The sequence below is a fragment of the Meriones unguiculatus genome, assembly GCF_030254825.1.
Source record: "Meriones unguiculatus strain TT.TT164.6M chromosome 16 unlocalized genomic scaffold, Bangor_MerUng_6.1 Chr16_unordered_Scaffold_43, whole genome shotgun sequence".
Taxonomy (NCBI): domain Eukaryota; kingdom Metazoa; phylum Chordata; class Mammalia; order Rodentia; family Muridae; genus Meriones; species Meriones unguiculatus.
The window spans coordinates 3,422,648-3,432,390 of NW_026843701.1; positions in this window are offsets into that span (position 1 = coordinate 3,422,648).

The following is a 9,743-nucleotide window of genomic DNA, read 5'->3' on the forward strand; positions in this document are numbered from 1 at the left end:
TGTCCAAATGGGTTACATAGTAATGGGAAGAGGGACTGCCTCTGACATATTCTGATAGGCCTGCTCTTTGATCACCTCCCCCTGGGGGAGCATCCCTACCAGGCCACAGAAGATTACAGTGCAGCCACTCCTGATGTGATCTGATATAGTAAGATCAGAAAGAAGGAGAGGAGGACCTCCCCTATCAGTAGACTTGGGGAGGGGCATTCATGAATTAGGGGGAGGAAGCGTGAGATCAGGAGAGGAGGAGGGAGGGGCTTATGGGGGTTAGGAAGTGAATAAAGTGTAATTAATAAAAGTTAAATAAATAAATTTAAAAAAATACAGCCACACAAATAGAGGCACAAGTAGAGACATACACAGAGGAAATGAACAACAACAAAAAAAAAATATAGAGGACATGATGGAGAGAAAGGATCCATATTCAAAGAGGTGGAGGAAATGATCTAAGACATGAAAACAGAATTAGAATCAATAAAGTAAACAAAAACAGAGGAAAACCTGGAGCTAGAGATCATAGGGAAAAGATAAGGACTCACAAAGGTAATCATCACCCTCAGAATACAAGCATAAGAAGAGAGAATCTCAGGTGCTGAAGACATATTTGCAGAAATTGTTACATCTCTCAAAGAAAAAGTAAAATCAGAAAAGTCCCAAACCCAAAACATCCAAGAAATCAAGGACACCCTGAAAAGACAAAATCTAAATATAATAGGAATAGATGAAAAATAAGATTCCATGTGCAATCCCAGAAAATATTTTCAAGAAAATCATAGAAAAAAAATTCCCTTACCAGGCCATAGTAGAGGACAATGCAGCCAGTTTTGATGTGAACTGACAGACTAAGATCAGAAAGGAGAGGAGAACCTCCCCTATTAGTGGACTTGGGGAGTGGCATGCATGCAGAGGGAGAAGGGAGGGTGGGATTGGGAGGGGAGGAGGGAGGGGCTTATGGGGGGATGCAGAATGAATAAAGTGTAATTGATGAAAAATTAAAAAAAAATTAAAAAATTCCCTAACTGACAGATATGTCCATAAACATACAAGAGGCCTACAGAACACCAAATAGACTAGACTAGAAAAGACACTCTTCATATCACAGAATAGTAAAAAACGCTGAATCTACAGAAAGAAGAAAATATATTTAAAAAGCAAGGCAAAACAGCCAAGTAACACATAAAGGCAGAACTCAGAATCACACCAGACTTCTCAACAAAAACCATGAAAGACAGAAGGGCCTACACAAATGTCATGCAGACTGTACAAGACCACAGATACCAACCCAGACTACTAAACTCAACAAAGCTCTCAATCAACAAAGATGGAGAAAACACAATATTCCATGACAAAACTAAACTTAAACAATATTTACTCAGGAACCCAGCCCTACAGAAGATATTAGAAGGAAAACTCCAATCTAATGAAATCAACTATGCCCTAGAAAAAAAAATAACAGAATATAGATAACTGAACAACAACAAAAAAAAAAGAAAAGAAAACAAGCACAGAAACATAGTAAAAACACCAAATCCACAATGAAAGGAACTAACATTCATTGCTCATTATTATCTATCAACATCAATGGACTCAACTTTCCATTAAGAAGACACAGACTAACAGAAAGGTTGCAGAAAAAAAGATCCAACATACTGTTTCATCCATGAAACACAGCTTTGCAACAAAGATTAAAAAATACCTCAGAGTAAAGAGCTAAAAGAATGTTTTTCAGGAAAACAGACCCAGAAAACAAGCGGGGGTAGCTATCCTTACATCTAATTCAATAAATTTTAGTCTTTGAATCAAAATTAATAAAAAAGGATGCAGAAGGTCACTTCATTCTCATCAAAGAAAAAAAAAATCCACAAGATGGCTATCACAAAGCTGAACATCTACACATCAAACAGAAGCACACCTGCACATTTTAATTAAAATTTTATTTTTTATATTAGTTACAGTTTATTCACTTTGTATCGCAAGTGTAGCCTGCTCCCTCATTCCCTACCCAAACCACTCTCCCTCCCTCATCTCTTCCCTGGCCTTCTCTAAGTCTACTGATGGGGGATGTCTTCTTCCCCATCCATCTGATCCTAGCTTATCAGGTCTCCTCAGGACTGGCTGCAATGTCCTCCTCTGTGGCCTAGCAAGGCTGCTCCTACCTCTGATGGGGGAGGTGTCAAAGAGCCAGCTGTTGAGTTCCTGTTAGAGATTGTCCCTAATCCCATAATTAGGGAACCCACTTCGTTAAAGGGCTACATCTGGGCAGGTGTTCTAGGTTATATCAATGCATGGTTGGAGAAACAGTCTCAGAAAAGACCCCTGTGTCCATAAATATTTGGTCCTTGTGGAGCTCCTGTCCTCTCCAGGTCATACTAACTCTCTCCTTTTTCATATGAATCTCTGAATTCTGTCCAAGGTTTGGTTATGAGTTTCAGACTCTGCTTTGATCCACCATGACCAATTAGGCTTCAGCCAAGGCCTGAAGGGATGGTTCAATATACAGAAATCCATCAATCTAATCCACCATATAAACAAACTGAAGGAGAAAACTACATGATCATCTCCTTATACACAAAAAAGCATTTGACAAAATCCAACATCCATTCATTTATAAAGTCTTGGAGAGATACAGGCACAGACATAAATATATAAAGATAATATATACAGCAAGCCTACAGCCAACATCAAACTAAACGTAGAGATACTTAAATCAATCTGACTGAAATCAGGGAAAAGGCAAGGCTGCCCATTTTCTTCGTATCACTTCAACATAGTACTTGAAGTCCTAGCTAGAGCAATGAGATAACTAAAAGGGATAAAGGGGATATAAATCAGAAAGGAAAAAAAAATCAAAGTATCGCTATTTGCAGATGATGTGAGAGTATACAAGAGTGACCACAAATTCAACAAGGGAACTCCTTCAGCTGATAAACACCTTCAGCCAAGTGGATGGATAAAAAATTAACAACAACAACAACAAAAATCAGAAGCCCTGCAGTATATGAAAAACAGAAGGGCTGAGAAAGAAATTAGGGAAAAAACACCCTGCACAATAGCCACTAATAACATAAACTACCTTGGTGTGACTCTAACCAAGCAAGTGAAAAATCTGTTTGAAAAACTTTAAGTCTTGAAGACAGAAACTGAAGAAGATATAAGAAGATGGAAAGATCTCCCATGCTCATGGATCAGTGATAATGGCCATCCTGCCAAAGCAATCTACAGATTCAGTGCAACTATCACCAACATACCAACATAATTCTTCACAGAATTTGAAAGAACAATTTTCAATTTCATATGGAAAAGAAAAACACCCAGAATTGCTAAAACAACCCTGTACAACAACAGATTATCTGAAGGTATCCCCATCCCTGATATCAAATTGTACTCTAGAGCAACAGTAAAAAAAAAACAAAAAAACAAACAAAAAAAAAACTGCATAGTACACAGGGACACAGAATGTTGGGTCAATGGACTCCAATAGAAGACCCAGAAATAAACACACACACACACAGAGACACACACATATAGATATTCATTTTGAGGAAGAAGCCACAAATGTTACACAACATCTCACTGGATACCTATATGTAGAAAAATGGAAAATAAACCCATATTTGTCACCCTGAACAAAACTAAATTCCAATGGATTAAAGACTTCACCATAAAACTGGACACACTAAATCTGTTAGAATAAAGATTTGGGAAGAGCCTTGAGCTTATTGGCACAGGAGACAACTTCCTGAACACAACACCAATAGAACAAGCTTTAAGATCAACAATCAATAAATGGGGCCTCATGAAACTGAAAAGCTTCTGTAAAGCAAAGATCACTGTAGTCAGAACAAAATGCCACACTACAGATTGGGAAAGGATCTTCACCAACCCTATATCTGACAGAGGGCTAATATCCAGAAGGTACAAAGAACTCAAGAATTTAAACAGCAAAATAAAAATAAAAATAAAGTAATCCAATTAAAAACTGAGGTACAGAGCTAAATAGAGAATTATCAATAGAGGAATATCGAATGGCAGAAAACACTTAAAGAAATGTTGAACATCCTTAGCTATCACGGAAATACAAACCACAATGACCCTGCGATTTCACCTCATACCCACCAAAGTTTTTGTCTAAGAACAAAAACTCAAGTAACAACACATGCTGGAGAGGATGTGCAGAAAAGGGAACCCTCCTCCATTGCTAGTGGGAATGTAAACTTGTACAACCACTTTGAAATTCAGTCTGGCACTTTCTCAGACAATTAGGAATAGTGCTTCCTCAAGATCCAGGTATACCACTCCTAGGCATATGTCCAAAACATGCTCAAGTACACAACAAGTTCATTTGCTCAACCATGCTTGAAGCAGCTATATTCGTAATAGCAAGAATCTGGAAACAACCCAGTTGTCCCTTAACTGAGGAATGGATACAGAAATTGTGGTACATTCATACAATGGAAAACTACTCAGCAATTAAAAACGTGGAAATCATTAAATTTGCATGTAAATGGTGGGTACTAGAAAAGATCATCCTGAGTAGGGTATCCCAGAAGCAGAAAGACATACATGGTATATATACACACTTAAAAGTGTATATGTGACATATAATATAGAATACAAAAGTCTGTACACATAAAGAAGCTAAGCAAGAAGGAGGACCCTGGTAAGATGATCAATCATCTTTCAGAAAGGCAAATGAGATGGACATCAGAAGAGGGAGAAAACAGGCAACAGGACAGGAGCGTACCACAGAGGGACTCTGAAGGACTCTAACCTGCAGAGTATCAAAGTAGCTGATGAGATTCACAGCCAAATTTTGGGCACAGTGCAAGGAATCCTATGAAAGAAGGGTGAGAGAGAAACACATGGAGGGGACAGGAGTTCCACAAGGAGAAAAACAAAAATTTCTGGGTAAGGGAATCTTATCTGAGCCTGATATTCAAAACAAGAACAATTCATGGAGATAATCTAGACTCCCTTCCCATATGTAGCCCTTGCAGCTCACTGTCCAAGTGGGTTTGCTAGTAATGGCAACTGGGACTGTCTCTGACATGAATTCAGTGTCGTGTTCTTTGATCACCATGCCACGATTGGGGTGCAGCTTTATCAGGCCACAGAGGAAGACAATGCAGCCAGTCCTGATGAGATCTGATAGAATAGAATTAGATGAAGTGGGAGGAGGTCTTCCACTATCAGTGGACTGGAGGAGAGGCACGGGTGGAGCAGAAGCAGTGAGGGTGTGATTTGGAGGGCAGGGGACTAAGTTTGGATACAAAGTGAATATAATGTAAATAATTAAAAAATAAATAAAATTTAAAAAAGATCTGAAGGGACAGGAGCTCCACAAAGAGGAGAAAAAAAAATCTTGGCTCAGGGATCCTTTCTGAGACTGATAATCCAATCAAGGGCCATGCATGGAGATAACTTACATCCCCTGCACATATGTAGTCCATGGCAGTTCAGTGTCCAAGTGGGATCCCTAATAATTGGAAAAGAGACTGTCTCTGACATGAACTCATGGCCTTGTCCTTTATCACCTTCCCCTCTTGGTGGGTGCAGCCTTATCTGGCCACAGAAGACAATGGAGCCACTCTTGATGAGACCTGATAGGCTATGGACAGATGGACTAGGGGAGGGAAAAGGTTGGAGAATATGGAGGGTAGGTGGGACTGGGAGGCTGTGCAGGAGGTGGCAAGAGATGGGATACAAAGTGAATAAACTATGATTCGTATAAAAATTAAAAAAGAAGAAAAAGAAAAAATTAATAAAAATAACTAAAAAATTTTAAAAAGAGAGGGAAAAAAACCACCAAGTAACAATACATGCTGGAGAAGATGCTGTTGGAAATGTAAAATTGTGTAACAACTTCGGAAGGCAATCTGGCTCTTTCTCAGACAGTTAGGAATAGTGCTGCCTCAAGAACCAGCTGTACCACTCCCAGGCATATACCCAAAATATGCTAAAGTACATAACAAGGATATTTGCTCTAACATTTTCATAGCAGCTTTATTCATAATAGCCAGAATCTGGAAACAACCCATGTTCCTCAACAGAGGAATGGATACAGAAAATGTGGTACACTTACAAAATGGAATACTACTCAGCAATTAAAAATAAGGAAATCATGAAATTTATTTGCAAATGGGAAGAAAAGAGCATCCTGAGTGGGGTATCCCAGAATCAGAAAGATACAAATGGTATACACTCACTTATAAGTGGATTTTAGACATATGATACAGGTTAAACATACTAAAATCTGTAAAGGAGCTAAGCAAGAAGGAGGTCCCTGGCTAAGATGAACAATCCTCAACACAAAGGCTGATGGGACAGACATCAGAAGAGGGAGAAATAGGGAACAGAACAGGAGCCTACGAGAGAGGATTTCTGAAAGACTCTACCCAGCAAGGTATCAAAACAGAGGCTGAGATTCATAGCCAAACTATGGGCAGAGTGCAGGGAATCTTATGAAAAAAAGGGGGAAAAAAAAGACCTAGAGGGGATGGGAGCTGTACAAGGAGAGCAACAGATTAAAGAAAACTTTATGAGTTAATTTATTTCTCTAAGAAGAAAGAAACCCTTGCAAAGAACAGCACACATTTAAGAAACCTTACAGAAGAGTCTCCTAACTCAGTTTGTAAATATTTATACAGTTTGATTTTGAAAGAGAAATTCTGCAGCAATTTATGAAAGCTAAACTACACAGACCATTATACTCCGGAGCATAGATGGCTTAGTTTGTGAATTACAAAGTCTCACATTAATAGACAAAAAAAAAGACAAATAGCCAAATAAGTAAATATGATTCTTTGTGGTACAAGTGTTTAAATTAGACAGGTGAATCATTTAGTCATCTCTGAGAGAAGACATCATGCTGAACTTCTGTGGAGAAAGACATGGCAGGGTCTGGGAACAGCCAGTGGTGTCTTGTTCCTGTGACTGACAGGCTGTGAAGCATCAGGAAAATCCATGGTCCCACATACCTCATTTTCCACAATAAGTCCTTACTGTTTTCGAACAGCAGGGTTCAGCATGGAAATAACACAGCTTGAGTGAGAGCAATCAGGCAGGATAAGCAACATTCCTTCTTCCATATTCCTTATGCCAATGACCAGATTAAATGTCTCATTTCTGACCTCAAAAGATCTGGAATAGAGGCATATCTGTCCTCTTCAAAGATCAGGATAAGAGTGGGTCTTCCCATTACATATGAAAAAAAATACCTCACAACTATGCCTAGTTGATTTGATAGTACTTAATTCCTCTACAGTATATTGACAACCAATAATAGCCATCACACTCTGAATTCTTCAGAGATACCACTTCCTCAGCTTTTCTTTCTGTCCACTGCCACTTCAATGGTATCATAGAAGTGGCAGCAATATAAAGCCTCATCCTCCTTCATGAATTGGTATCCACAGCCCTTGTGCCTGATGATTGTTCATTCTAAGTCCAGTCTGCTCTGGAATTCAGCCTTGGGATTCTACAGGAGAAGACATGCGGAACCATAAGAATACTCCAACTGTGCCCTGCTGGGAGGCCCCCCCACCCAAGTGACTCCCCCTCACCGATTTCCTTTCTCTCTCCCAGTCTGTAGAAAACACATTTGATCTCCATCCTCATACTCACTCCTACCCATTTCCTACTAAGTTGCCTTCCTCCATGTACTCCTGTTATCTGTTTTATTTCCTCTTCTGTGTGAGATTCAAACAGCCTCCCTTTGTCTTCTTTGTTATTAAGCTTCTTTGTGTCTGTGGATTGCAGCATGCTTATCTGTACTGTATGATTAGTAGCCAATGAAAAGTGAGCACATACCATGCATGTCTTTCTGGGATACTTTTTATTTCCAGCATTGTTTTCCTCTAGTAATTTTGGTTTTTGTTACATTCTACTTTCATATGTTTCACTTAAGTCTTTGTGTTATTAATTCCATAAGGAACAATAAGCTTTGACTTCTTTAGAAAAAAAAAAAAGAAGTTCTTTAGAAAAAAGAATGACATGATAAAGTCATTCAATTCTTTCTTCGAAGATTTTAGGTGACACTTGCAATTGGGCATTACTTTGGAACTACTCATGTAGTGGTGGGGCCGGGTTCTCTTGTATTTTTCATATTACTTCAGATTTTGTATTGGGCTTGGTCATCCAGATTTAGTTTGTTAATTCTTCCTGACATAATTGCATTGAGTGCTTTGGTTTGTGCTTGGTGATTCTTGCTTGGATGCCCTCAGATGTTCTTAGGAATGTGATGCCTGCATCTCAGTTTTGCAAAGAAAAATGGTGCTTGTTTGTAGGTGGGATAGATGAGGTGATGCTAAATGATGTAGGAGTGACATCCATTCTGATCTCACAAACCATACTCCAGGATTTACACTGTGGGAAGGTTCAGAAGGGTACACATCCTCTGATCTCATGAGCCAGGGTATCTGCATAAACACACACACACACACACGTTCACATGCTGAAGTAACTAATGAAGCATATATATTCTGACTCAATGAAACATCTTGCAACAAATGTAGATGGCATATTCACCTTGGGATTGAACTTTGATGTGAAACAAGCCAGAGTATCACCACATTTCTACAGGCAACCTAAACTAATGTCACTCTAAGCAATGTTGCAACTCACATGTTTGCCCCATGTCTGACTTTCCAAATCAGATGATGTCACTCCTCTGTTCTCATCCTCTGGTGTCTTCTCACTGCATTAAAAATGAAGTCAAATTCTCCCCCACCCCATCCCTGTATACTTCTTGTATCACATTTCTCACTTTTTCCTCATAAACTAAACCTCTCTAATCCAGCTGCTCTTCAATCACTTGCTGTGATTAAGTTCATTAACCATATCCTCACCTCTCTAATTGTGTTTGCCTAGATAGTAACTTATGTTTTCTGTGACATCTATCTCATCTTAGTTTCTAATTATTTAATGCTGTAGTATGCTCTTGTATCCTGTCAATTAGGAGGTGGAGGCAATAGGATCTCGAAAATCATGTCAGTCTTGTGATATTGTCCTAGTGTAATTTCTACTGCTGGTACACATCATGACAAAAATCAATGTGTGGAGAAAAGAGGTTATTTGGCTTACATGACTTGATGCATGTCCACCATTTCTGGTACTTAGGGCAGGAGTTGAAGCATAAACAGATACTGTCAACATGGAGAAAATCTGGCTATGCTTCATCTTTATGGCTTACTTGCTTTACTTATGTAACACAGGCCCAACTTGAAGGGTTGGAACCACCCACAGTGGGCTAGGATTCCCCCTTAATATTTAGTCATTCATCAAGGAAACAAGTCCTGTAACCTTCCAGCAACTGCAACATCACAAGCTCAGTTTCAGAGACTCAGCACAGTAAACCTCTTGTTTGTGAGCTGTCTTTCTAGGTCAATATTTGAACAAGAAAAAGATTATATTGGGATAACCCAGATCTAGAAAGACAGATGTTGCCAGTTCTTTACATATTCAGTTCCTAGTTCCCAGTCTTTGGAGTGCATATGAGCAATGGAGGAACAGAGAGTGGTTGGGTTACCTATCAGGGCTTGACAACATCCTTGTTAGAGGAACTGCTGTAATATGCAGCAGGCCCGGATCCCTTGATCTGTATGTGTAAATGTGGCTTTGTTTGTGTAGGTAAATGCCAGGTGTGTATATTAGAAGCTTTGGGTACAAGACAGGGGACACCTAGAATGACCTGTACATGGACTCCTGTGTGGGATTTTAGACATAGAGGATATTACCTACCAGGA